This window comes from Oryctolagus cuniculus, chromosome 18, assembly GCF_964237555.1.
Source record: "Oryctolagus cuniculus chromosome 18, mOryCun1.1, whole genome shotgun sequence".
NCBI classification, from domain to species: domain Eukaryota; kingdom Metazoa; phylum Chordata; class Mammalia; order Lagomorpha; family Leporidae; genus Oryctolagus; species Oryctolagus cuniculus.
The window spans coordinates 42,956,695-42,970,833 of NC_091449.1; the positions used below are offsets into that span (position 1 = coordinate 42,956,695).

General features: G+C 38.4%; 1 long non-coding RNA gene across 1 annotated transcript in view; it reads left to right on the top strand.

Moving 5' to 3' along the window:
• The window catches only part of LOC103348475 (uncharacterized), a 64,034-nt gene that overhangs the window by 37,193 nt on the left and 12,702 nt on the right, over nt 1-14,139 (top strand). The window lies entirely within an intron of this gene.

Genomic DNA, 14,139 nt, shown 5'->3' on the forward strand with positions numbered 1-14,139 from the left:
AATTGAGAAGTTTCTGTACAGCAAAAGAAACAGTCAGGAAAGTGAAGAGACAACCGACAGAATAGGAAAAATATTTGCAAACTATGCAACAGATAAAGGGTTGATAACCAGAATCTTACAAAGAGATCAAGAAACTCCACAACCACAAAACAACCTACTTAGGAGATGGGTCAAGGACCTCAACAGGTATTTTTCAAAAGAGGTAATCCAAATGGCCAACAGGCACATGAAAAAATGTTCAGGATCACTATCAGTCAGGAAAATGCAAATCACAACCACAATGAGGTTTCACCTCACCCCGGTTAGAATGGTTCACATACAGAAATCTACCAACAACAGATGCTGGCAAGGATGTGGGGAAAAAGGGACACTAACCCACTGTTGGTGGGAATGTAAACTGGTAAAGCCACTATGGAAGTCAACTGGAGATTCCTCAGAAACCTGAATATAACCCTACCATTCAACACAGCCATCCCACTCCTTGGAATTTACCCAAAGGAAATTAAATTGGCAAACAAAAAAGCTGTTTATTGCAGCTCAATTCACAATAGCTAAGACCTGGAATCAACCTAAATGCCCGTCAACAGTAGACTGGATAAAGAAATTATGGGATGTGTAGTCCATAGAATACTATACAGCAGCCAAAAACAATGAAACCCGGTCATTTGCAACAAAATGGAAGAATCTGGAAAATATCATGCTGAGTGAAATAAGCCAGCCCCAACGGGACAAATATCATATATTCTCCCTGATCGGCGACAACTAACCGAGCACCGAAAAGGAAACCTGTTGAAGTGAAATGGACACTATGAGAAACAGTGACTTGATCAGCCCTTGTCCTGACTGTAGATTAACAACTTAATACTTTATCCCTTTTAGTATTTTTTATCTGCTTAATAATATTGGTTGAACTCTGTAATTAACACACAATTATTGTTAGGTGTTGAAATGTAACTAAAAAGTGATCCCTGTTAAATATAAGAGTGGGAATAATAGAGGGAAGAGATGTACAATTTGGGACATGCTCAATCTGACTTGCCCCAAATGGTAGAGTTAGAAACGTGCCAGGAGATTCCAATTCAATCCCATCAAGGTGGCATGTACCAATGCCATCTCACTAGTCCAAGTGATCAATTTCTGTTCACAATCAATCATAATGAAAAGATTAGGAGTCAAAGGGATCACATAAGCAAGACTAGTGTCTGCTAATACTAACTGATAGAATAAAAAGGGAGAGAACGATCCAACATGGGAAGCAGGATACACAGCAGACTCATAGAATAGCAGATGTCCTATATAGCACCCTGGCCTCAGAATCAGTCCTTAAGGCATTTGGATCTGGCCGAAGACCCCATGAGAATATTTTAGGCATCGAAAGGCATGACACTCTGGCAAAAAAAAAAAAAATAATAAGCAAGCAAACAAACAAAACCTAAATGAAAGATCTCTGCGAGTGAGATCCCAGTGGAAAGAACGGGCCATCAAAGAAGGAGGTACCTTTCTCTGAAGGGAGGAGAGAACTTCCACTTTGACTATGACCTTGTCTAACTAAGATCGGAGTCAGCGAACTCAAAAGGGCTTCCATAGCCTTGGCAACTCATGACAAGAGCCTAGGGTGATTACTGATGCCATAAACAGGAGTGTCAATTTGTTAAGTCAACAACAAGAGTCACTGTGCACTTACTCCTTATGTAGGATTTCTGTCCTTAATGTGTTGTACAATGTGAATTAATGCTATAACTAGTACTCAAACAGTGTTTTACACTTTGTGTTTCTGTGTGGGTACAAACTGTTGAAATCTTTACTTACTATATACTAAATTGATCTTCTGTATATAGAGAGAATTGAAAATGAATCTTGATGTGAATGGAATGGGAGAGGGAGTGGGAGACGGGAGGGTTGTGGGTGGGAGGGAAGTTATGGGCGGGGGGAGCCATGGTAGTCCATAAGCTGTACTTTGGAAATTTATATTTATTAAATAAAAGCTAAAAAAGAAGTTGAGAAAACCCTTAGAGGTCATATATACCGAATTTCCTCATTGTGTAAGTGGGAGAACTGAAACCCCATAGGTGTATCATACTCATAAATGCAGGAATTCTTTTTTTTTTTTTTGACAGGCAGAGTGGACAATAAGAGAGAGAGACAGAGAGAAAGGTCTTCCTTTGCTGTTGGTTCACCCTCCAGTGGCTGCCGCGGCCGGCGCACTGTGGCCAGCGCACTGTGCTGATCCGAAGGCAGGAGGCAGGTGCTTCTGGTCTCCCATGGGGTGCAGGGGCCCAAGCACTTGGGCCATCCTCCACTGCACTCCCAGGCCATAGCAGAGAGCTGGCTTGGAAGAGGGGCAACTGGGACAGAATCCGGTGCCCCGCCTGGGACTAGAACCTGGTGTGCTGGCGCCGCTAGGTGGAGGATTAGCCTATTGAGCCACGGCGCTGGCATAAATGCAAGAATTCTTTGGTTTAAATCAGGTTGTCTGATTTCCAGTGGTCAAGTCACTGGAAAGTCCCGGGTGTTATGATAGAGAACATTAATTTCCTGTGTGTATTTTTAGTCTTTTTCTACATCCATTCCATCTTCCTTTAGCACTTTCTTTCTTTTTGAGGAACTACTCTTTACCACTGCACTTGCTCTTGATGAGACTTTGGGTATTCTGCCTGTACAAGCACACCGTATGAGTTCTTTTTTTGAACTATCATTTAGTAGATATAAATTTCCAATGTACAGTTTATGGATTACAATGGCTCCCCCCCCATAACTTCCCTCCTACCCACAACCCTCCCATCTCCCGCTCCCTCTCCCATTCCATTCACATCAAGATTCATTTTCAATTATCTTTATATACAGAAGATCAATTTAGTATATATTAAGTAAAGATTTCATCAGTTTGCCCCCACACAGAACACTACTCCTCATGTAGGATCTCTGTCCTTAATGTGTAGTTCAATCTGAATTAATGATATGATTAGTGCCCAAACTGTATGAGTTCTTTACAAAAGCAAAGTCCACCAGCCTCTTCCTATGGGGATGTGAACTCCTGAGCAGAATGATACAAATATGGAAAAGATTTATACTTGATTTATTGTGTTAGAGTCATCTTGAGACACTATTTGTCCTGGTTACCCAAACCTCCATAATCTTCCTTAGTTTTCTCCTTCCAATGTCTTATTTTCTGTTTTTCTTGACAAAATTTCACTAACATCCATTTTAAAAAGATTTATTTTATTTATTTGAAAGGCATCAAGTCAAAGGGAGAGGGAGAGATAGAAAGAAAAGAGACCTTCCATTCACAGTTTCGCTCCCCAAATGGCCACAATGGCTGGTGCTGGGTCGGGCCAAATCTAGAAGCCTCTGGGTCTCCCATGTGAGTTGTAGGTGCCCAGATGCTTGTGCTACCTTTGTTGATTTCCCAGGTGCATTAGCACGGCACTGGATCAGAAGCAGATCTCTAACTTTGGAGCATTCCAATGTGGAGTGCCATGGCTCAAAAAGTGGCACAACCCAGTGCACCACAATGCCTGCTGCATAAGCCCTTGCTATTAATTTAATTACAATCATCTCTGCTGATTGCAACCAAAAACTTTTCGCTGATGTAGCATACATGTGAAACTGCTACTGATGTATTATACATGAATATATTGTATATATGAAATGGGCACAATTACATTTTACTCACAAGGATGATATCATTGTTTTTTCACAAAATATTTTATTTTAAAATGACTAGATTGGGGAATGCAACTTAAAAGGAACCCAGTAAGTATTGTCAGGTTTATTTTTAAGAGTTTTCCTATATAATCTCACCTCCTGGCTTCTGCTGAGATGCTGGAGGGAATGCATGAGTTGCTTGCTAATAACTTTAAGCAAACCTCTTAGGGGATACCATCATCTTTCGACTTTTTTGAAGTACTGGCTAATGTGTGTAACCATATCCTTGAGAGCAGATCTCAGTAAGGGTGAATCTCAGTTCTAGCACTGCTGGCACACTGGGTACGCTGAGAATTTTCCCAACTCATCAAGTCCTCTTTCCTTTTAGGTTTACGATCTTCCTCAATTAATCTCTTTCTTTTGAACATTTACTATAAGAAGCAAAACGAATTGACATACCTTAAACATTTGGCTTGGAATTCTTAGGTAAATAATCAGGCTCATTGCTTACAAGTCCTGCTTTCCATGGCTGGGCTTCTGTGCATGTATATATGAGATCCTTTCTCCTCCAGTTCTCCAAATTTTCTTCCTATTTCCCTTAGGAATTTTCAGCGGCAGTTTTAACTTTCATATTTCTGTCAATATTCAGTTTATGGTAATACTTCAAAACTTTGTGGGTAAATGAATTAAATGATCAATTTATTTTTTTGAAAAAAATTACATCCATGAAGTTATTTCATAATATACATTTCCATGAACTTTTAAGAAAAGAGCCATTTATGCATGAATTTCAATATTTTATGTAAAATAAAGTTGGCTTTTAATCCATTTTCTATGAACTTTCTGAAGTAACCTCATACACACACACACACAAAATCTAAGACACACACAATCATCTTAGATTGTGCATTCAATGTTTGTATTTCTTCAATTAATTTAAAAGTAATCTAAACCTTTTGTACCCTGTATCTCAGCATTCTTTCCATCTCTACCTGTTACTCAGTTACAAAGCCACTTTCACATTTTAGGCTTTTGTTCCAGTTTTGGGGTATTTGTTTCTTATTATCCTAGTCCATTTTGTCTTACTGCAACAAAATACAGGTAATGTATACAGAAAAGAGGGTTACTTAGCTCAGAGTTTTGGAGGTTGAATGTTCAAGATTGGGCAGCCTTATCCATCTGGTCATCCTCTTGTGAAGCTTTTCTGATGCATCGTGAAGAGTATTACATAGTACACCACCTGGAAGTATCACAGGTCGCATGGCAAAAGAGAAAGCAAGAGACCAACAAGGGACAGGCTTGCTCTTCCACAACTCATGCTCTGGGTAACTAATTCATTCCTCTGAGACTCAAGACACTCTGTGAGATCAGCATTAACCTCCTCTGAGGGTGGTATCCCCAAACCCATTCTTCCACTGGGACCTGTATCTTACAGATCCTACTACATTTGAGTACCATTTCCTTAGAAAATTAAGCCACATTCAAATCATATCAAATACTAAAATTTGCATATTTTCTGTGTCTGCTATAAAAATGTTAATCCAAACTTGCTGGCTTAAAACAACAGATATTAATGCTGTCATGTATCTGAGGTCCAAAGTCTAAAAATCAGTATAACTAGGTTGAAATTATGGAATCAATATGATTGCTGTTCCTCTGCAAGTTCCAAAGGACAATCTCTTTCTTCCCTTTGCTTCTGGTGCCTACTATCCTACTTTGACTTGAAACCTGGTACCTGTAATTTCTTTCTCAGTGGAAGCATTCCTTTGCTCTTTTCTTCTGTGTTCAATCCCCTTTGTATAAAAATATATAATTGTTTTCAAGGCTTTCCTGGATTCTCCCTGATAATCTCACCATTTCAAGACTCCTAATGTAATCAAACCTGTAAAATTCTTTTTGCCATGAATATGTTTTGGAGGGGCAATTATTTCGCTTACCCCATGCATGTCCTCATGTCTTAGTTTTTTTGACCAAGTCAACTCTATACAAAGTTATCGTTTTAACTGGCATCAATGTAACATCCTAGTACCTCTAAAATATAGCTGACTGGAAGAATTATGAGAATTAACTCATTACAATTAAAATTTTCTCAAGGAGCTTTATGTACTCATTTTAATTGTAGCTCTTAATAAAGAACCAGATGTTTATATATATACACACGCACACCTGCTTAAGTTATCATGATATGAATCTTCCTCTGATAATTTTAAATATTATAAAAATCAGTTGATACTCTGCATTAACATATTGTAAATTTTGCTGAGTACTTAATTATAAGATTTTTGTATGATCATGACAATGCTTTATTTAATTTGAGATTGATCAAATTAATCCATCCAATGGAAGCTCCACAGAATTTTATCATTTTGTACAGTTGAACATCATTATATTCATACACTATAAAGACTCAAGAAAATCTTTATTTTATCTTTGTTTTTTGTCTAATAATTACCAATATGAAGTGATTTGGTTTTGATTGTTGCTGTGAAAAATGTCTACAAACACAGTGGCTCTGAATAACATAGATTTACTCTCCTGGATGTTGAAAATTTTAGTACCAAGAACAGAATTGATCCACAGGCTTTTCTAGCTCCCAGAGGCTGCTTGCATTCATCGGCTCTCAGTCCCATACTCTTCTAGTGGTATAACATCCTACAATCTTTGTCTCCTGCTGCTTCTGTCATCACATTGCTTTTTCTGACTCTTACCAATCTATCTCCATATTATAGGGTCTTTTTGATTACATTTGACCCATGTAGATAATGAGGATCATCTCTCCATTTAAAGATATTTAATCTTAGCCTGATACTGGCACAAAAATAGACATGTAGACCAATATAACAGAATAGAAATCCCAGAAATCAATCCACATATCTACATAGCTAATCATTTATTAAGGAGCTAAAATCAATCCCTAGAAAAGGGACAGTCTCTTAAACAAATGGTGCTGGGAAAATTGGCTCTTCTCCAAGCAAAAGTATGAAACAAGACCCCTACCTAATGCCTTATACAAAAACGTCGCCTCAAAATAGATCAAGGATCTAAATTTACAACCTGATATCATCAAATTACTAGAAGAGAATATTGGGGAAACTCTGCAAGATATTGGCATAGGCAAAGACTTCTTAGAAAAGACCCCAGAAACATAGACAATCAAAGCCAAAATAGACAAATGGGATTCCATCAAGCTGAGAAGTTTTTGCACTGCAAAGAAAATACTCAGCAAAGTGAAGAGGCAACCAACAGAATGGGAGATATATCTGCAGACTATGAAACTAATAAAATATTAATATCTGGAATCTATAAAGAGCTCAAGAAACTCAATAACAACAAAACAAACAATCCAGTTAAGAAATGGGCAAATGATTTGCACAGGCATTTCTCAAAAATTCAAATGGCCAACAGACACATAAAAAAATGCTCAGGCTAACTAGCCATCAGGGAAATTCAAATCCAAACTACAGTGAGGTTTCACCTCACCTCAGTTAGAAGGGCTGCCATACAGAAATCAATAAACAACAAATGCTGGAGAGGATGTGGGGGAAAAGCTAACCTAATCCACTGTTGGTGGGAATATAAACTATACAGTCATTGTGGTACACAGTATGGAGATACCTCAGAAAGCTGAAAATACATAGACCATATGACCCAGAAATCCAATTTCTGGCAATTTACCCAAGGGAAATTAAGTCATATGAAAGAATGATCTCTACGCCAATGTTTATTGCAGCTCAATTCACAATAGCCAAAATATGGAATCAACCCAGATGTCCATCAGCTGAAGACTGGATAAAGAAATTATAGTATATGTACACTGTGGAATACCACTTGGCCATAAAAAGGAATGAAATCCTGTCTTTTAGCAGTGTCTTCTAATAATAATTGATAGAATTAAAAAGGAGAGAATGACCCAAAATGGGAAGTAGGATACACAGCAGACTCATAGAATGGCAAATGCCCTAAACAGCACTGTGGCCTCAGAATCATGGCCAGAATTCATGGCCTTAAAGGCATTTGGATCTGGCTAAAAACCCCTGAGAGTTTCTCAGGCATGGAAAGCCAAGACACTCTGGCAAAGAATGACCTAAATGAAAGATCTCTGTGAATGAGATCCCAGTGGGAAGAAAGGGCCATCAAAAAAGGATGTACCTTTCTCTGAAGGGAGGAGAGAACTTCCACTTTGATTATGGCCTTGTCTAAATAAGGTCGGAGTTTGTGAACTCAAGAGGCTTCCATAGCCTTGTTAGCTCATGACAAGAGCCTCGGGTGGTTACTGATGTCATAAATTAGAGTGTCAATTGTTAAATCAACAACTGGAGTCACTGTGCACTTGCTCTCCATGTAGGATCTCTGTCCTTAATGTGTTGTACTATGCCAATTAATGGTAAAACTACTACTCAAACAGTACTTTATACTTTGTGTATCTGTGTGGGTGCAAACTGTTGAAATCTTTACTTAGTATATACTAAGTTGATCTTCTGTATATAAAGATAATTGAGAATGAATCTTGATGAAGAATGGGATGGGAGAGGGAGTGGGAGATGAATGGTTTGTGGGTGGGAGGGAGGTTATGGGGGGAAAAGCCACTATAATCCAAAAGTTGTACTTTTGAAATTTATATTTATTAAATAAAAGTTTTCTAAAAAAAAGAAAAGAAATCCTGTCTTTTGCAACAAAATGCAAGCAACGGAAAACCATTACACTTAGTGAAATGAACCAGTCCCCAAAAGACAAATAACATGTTTTCCCTGATCTGTTCTAATAGAGTATCAAAATGTAATGTATAGAGTGAAATTGATATTTTGAGATTTGATGATTAACAGCCCTTGTGTCTACTGCTGAGGAAAAGTGTTTTTTTTTTTTTCTTCTTACTGTTTGTTGAACTCTCTATTTAGTGTGGGGTTAATCTTATGAGTATAAAGTAAACTGAAAGTAGATCATTGTAAAAATTAAGAGAGTGAATAGAGAGGAAGAGGGAGGAAGGATGGAAGCATGGGCTGGAGGGAGTGTAGGTGGAAAGTATCACTATATTCCCAAATCTGTGTATATGAGATACATGAAATTTGTATACGTTAAATAAAATAAAATAAAAACATTTAATCTAAACTTAACTGCAAAATGCATTTGATCACTATGGTAACATAGTCACTGGTTCTAGGGATTAGTATGTAGATATCTTTGTTGAAGGTGAGGTACACAACTAATGCTATCATATACAGTTGGGCAAAATTTTAAATCAAATCTCTACTGCTATTTGCATAAAATTCTCAATGTATGCTAATACAAATGGTCAAAACTGAATTTAAATATAGGAGGTGCATTTTAAATTTTGTCTGGTATGAAGAACACAGTTCAAAGGGAATCTGAGACAGAAATGGGACACTTCACTGAATAGAAGCAGAGATTCTATGACTTTCTCCCAGGGTAAAATAATTAAACACTCATCTTAACTCAGGGAGTTTCTGACCCCTCTTCCACTACTGTACAGTCAAGATTGTGTGGCCTTGATATAGCCAACAAAGGTGAAGTGATATCTCATTGTGGTTTTGATTTACATTTTCCTGTGTGTGTGTGTGTGTGTGTGTGTGTATTTGTTGGCTATTGGTATTCTTTTGGGAAGCATCTATTCAGGTCCTTTGTTTCTAAACTGTATTAGTCTTTTTTTGCTGTTGTTGTTTTTTGTGTGTGTTTCTGATATATTCTGGACATTAATGCTTTGTTGGATAAGTAGTTTGCAAATCTTTTCTGCCATTCATTGGGTTCTTCATTCACCCAATAATTTTGAAGGAATCTCTGCCCACACTATCTAAAAAATAGAGGTAACATGATATGGGTTATAGCTACTTTGACAGATTCCTCTAGCCAATATCTGCTTCCTACAGGCACACTGATCTTGCCATTACAAGTTTCTTTTTCTGCAATCGACTCTACTTGAACTGCCTTTGCTGTCTTCCCATTTTACCTCCTCCCTGAAGATCTCCCTTCCCTTCTATTAAAATATATCTAAACACGGATGTTTTCCCACAGTTGATATGGGTCCTCTCTATTCTGCCCAGTTTTTTTCTTTTTATAGATTTATTTATTTATTTGAAAGGCAGAGAGTTACAGAGACAGACAGAAAGACACACACACGCACACACACACAGTGAGAGAGATCTTGCATCCATATGGCAGCAATGGTTAGGGCTGGTCCAGGTCAAAGTCGAACCAGGAATTCCATATCGGTCTTCCACATGGGTGCAGGGGTCCAAGTACTTGGTCCATCTTCCGCTGCTTTCCTGGGTACATTAGAAGGGAACTGAATTGGAAGTGGAGAAACTGGGACTTGAACCAGCACTCAGATAGGATGTTTTTGTCACAGATCATGGCTTAACCCACTGTGCCACACTCTGGCCCCATGCCCCATCTCTTCTTTCCCTCCCCACTTCCCAGGAGGATGTTTCCAAGTGCTGTTTTCATACCCCTACTACAGGCATCTATTTGGGCTAACTCTGTGGGAGGCACCAGAAGAAATTACAAATGGAAGAGAGAGAGGGATCTGTGGTTTCTTTCCTGCTCTCTACCTGTTTTAAATTTTATTTTTGGAGTGTCCTGGTTCTTCCATTATTCCTTTTCTGTTAGACAGTCTTTCCTCCATGGTTCCCATTCATACCGTGATTCCAGTAACTACATTTCTTCTTTTTATCTTTCTCCTTCTCCTCCATCTGTGTCTTCCTATTTGTCTTAACCTTTGTCTTATTCTTTCATCTTAGGGATAGTAGTGTACTTCTACTCTTTCTAGTCTCTGTGTACCTCAGTGTGTCTTAATCCTGCTCACACATGTGCATTTAATCTCTCTACCTGTTGTTTCTTGGGTTGGACTTTGTTTCCTGATAATGCTTCATATAGTTATGTACTGTTTATAATTTTATTACAGCTGAATGAAACAAATTATAATTATCTATTTAAACAAAGTTTTAAGGTAAGAATCTTGTAACAGTCAAATATTCTTGTGCTCTTGCAAAAGTGTCTGATGTACAGTGGAGTTAATTTTTTTTTAGAAATACATATATGAACACTAGGAGAAACGATGACTTGATCAGCCCTCACCCTGACTGTTGATGAGCAACTTAATATGTTATCCCTCTTAGTTTGTTCTACTTAATGCTTTTGGTTGAATACTGTAATCAATACACAATTATTCTTAAGTGCTGAAACTTAACTGAAAAGTGATCACTGTTAAATATAAGAGTGGGAATAAGAGAGGGAAGAGATGTGTAATTCGGAACATGCTCAAGCTGACTTACCTCAAATGGTAGAGTTAGAAACATACCAGGGGATTCCAATTCAATCCCATCAAGGTGGCATGTTCCAATGCCATCTCACTAGTCCCAGTGATCAATTTATGTTCACAATTGATCATAATGATAGGACTAAGAACCAAAGGGATCACATAAACAAGACTAGTGTCTGCAAATACTAGCTGATAGAATAAAAAGGGAGAGAATGGTCCAACATGGGAAGCGAGATACACAGCAGACCCGTAGAATGGCAGATGTCCTAAATAGCACTCTGGCCTCAGAATCAGCCCTTAAGGCATGTGGATCCGGCTGAAATGCCCATAAGAGTATTTCAGGCATGGAAAGCCAAGACACTCTGGCAAAAAAAAAAAAAAAAAAAAAAAAAAAAAAAAAAAAAAAAAAAACACCCTAAATGAAAGATCTCTGCGAGTGAGATCCCAGTGGAAAGAACGGGTCATCAAAGAAGGAGGTACCTTTCTCTGAAGGGAGGAGAGAACTTCCACTTTGACCATGGCCTTGTCTAAATATGATCAGAGTCAGTGAACTCAGGGGGCTTCCATAGCCTTGGCAGCTCATGACAAGAGCCTAGGGTGATTACTGATGCCATAAACAAGAGTGTCAATTTGTTAAGTCAACAACAGGAGTCACTGTGCACTTACTCCTCATGTAGGATCTCTGTCCTTAGTGTGCTGTACATTGAGATTTAATGCTATAACTAGTACTCAAACTGTATTTTTCACTTTATGTTTCTGTGTGGGAGCAAACTGTTGAAATATTAATGTATGCTAAACTGATCTTCTGTATATAAAGAAAATCAAAAATGAATCATGATGTGAATGGAAGGGGAGAGAGAGTGGGAAAGGGGAGGGTTGCAGGTGGGAGGGACGTTATGGGTGGGAGGCCATTGTAATCCATAAGCTGTACTTCAGAAATTTATATTCATTAAATAAAAGTTAAAATAAATAAATAAATATAGCTTTAAAAATAAAAAAAAGAAATACATATAAGTTAATGCTTTCTGTATGCACATCTGTATGTATGGCTTTTCAACTAATTTTATATCACATTTGAAGAACTTTTATAAGTTTATAAGATATTGTAAGGTAAGGCAAAATAAACAGCATATGATAAGTAATTTGTAAGAGATTCGGTACTACAGATGTTAAGGGGGAACCAGAATTGACAAGAGAAGTCAAGTAGGTTAAGGGCTGGAAGTTTTGGGATTGAATCTTGAAGGACTTTTAAGATATAATTGATGACTGAGGGAAATTCAATTAGCTTGTCCAGCATACTTTACCCCTGGTGTCACAATAACAGTGCACATGGTCTGAATCCACATGTTTTTCATGCGGACAATACCCACCTATCTCTGGCTCAAGGATGGATGTACAACCACAGCCTGCAAATTTTATTTCCTTTCTTTTTCTTGTTCTGAGCTTGATACGTTCTTCCCGGAAAGTCTAATGTGCCTAGTGAACATGCCAGCATAGAGTACTGCACCACTATGTACTGCATCACAGTACATATGGTACTGCATCATTTGCAGCATGTTCAGAACAGTGTGGTATAGCTTCGCGTAGCAGGTGAGACACACAGTTTTCCTTAATCTTTCCCCTTTACCTTCCTTATACTAGTGTGAACATTTAAAAGAAAGTATTAGCACCGGAACCTCTGCTTTAAGCTAAGCTTTCTGGGGAACCCAGCCCAAATGAGAGCCCCTTTGATAAATTTGTTAGAACTGTTCAGAAAGTGGTCGGTGCTGTGGCGCAGCAGGTTAACGCCCTGGCCTGAAGCACCGATATCCCGTATGGGCGCTGGTTCGAGACCTGGCTGCTCCACTTCTGATCCAGCACTCTACTGTGGACTAGGAGGGCAGTGGGGGATGGCCCAGGTCCTTGGGCCCCTGTACCCACATGGGAGACCCGAAAGAAGCTCTTGGCTCCTGGTTTTGGATCAGTGCAGCTCCGGCCATTGCGGCCAACTGGGGAGTGAACCATCAGATGGAAGACCTCTCTCTCTCTCTGCCTCTCCTCTCTCTTTGTAACTCTGACTTTCAAATAAATAAATAAATATTTAAAAAAAGGTAGAACTGTTCAGAAAGGACTATTTCTACTAATTTGCTAAAATTGTACAATGCAAGCTTAGTCTCACTTTAAAAACAGAGTTTGACTGAGAATAAAATGACTAGAAAAGCACAAATAAAGGATAGAGATCTACTTCTGAGTATATTATTCAAAGGACTAAATACAACTTTGATTAATGTGAGATTTTTTATTAGGTTTTTCAGTTATATGGGATGCCCTTTATAAGATATTTTATAGGAATTTGTTCTTTATCTCTCTCTCTCTCTCTCCTCTCTTCTCTCTCCTCTCTCCTGTCTCCTCTCTCCTCTCTCCTTGTGACAGTAACAACAGAATCCTATGTAGATACTTCCATCTTGTGAACAAAAGAAAAGCCAATGCAGTCCAATGACACCCTCATGTGTGTGGAACTCTTGTAGCCCTGAATTTAGAAACATTGAGGCATCATATTGTAGAGTCTGGCTGAGACCAAGAGTTGGATTATACTGAATGTCAAATTATTACAAATAAACACAAAAACTTGAGTTTATTTCTTGTAGAAAATAAAGATACAAGAAATACATTGGAACAAAAGAAGGGTAAATTAAGAGATCTCTTCAGCATAAAGGATAACTGAAAGTCTGTATTAGTTTTCTGTTGCTGATAGCAAATGGTCACAGAGTACCGGGCTTAAAACAAAAGAAAAGTATTTTATAGTTGCAGAGGTGAGAAGGCAAAAACAAGTTTCACTGTCCTGAAGGCGAGGGAGTAGCCAGCCTGTTTCCTTCTGCACACTTCGGGAGAAGATCATTCCCTGGTTTTTCAGTCCTAGAGGCAGCCACCCTGACTTTAGTCCTCCCTTCTGTCCTAAGTGCAGCAGTGGACATCACATCACTCTGACTCTGTCTTCTGGCTCCTCCCTCCACTTTTAAAAGATCCTTGTAATTACATTGGGTGCCCATGATCATACTAGGCAATATCCCTACTTTAAAGTTCACTGATTAACAACATCAGTATGTTCTGCTGTGGGATTCTTCTTTGCCATGTTAGGTAACATGTTACCAGGTTTTAGGGCTTGGGCAGGTTTTGGGAGGGGGTAATTATTCTGCTGATTTGTTAAAAAAAAAAGTATCTTGAATAATTATATATTCAGT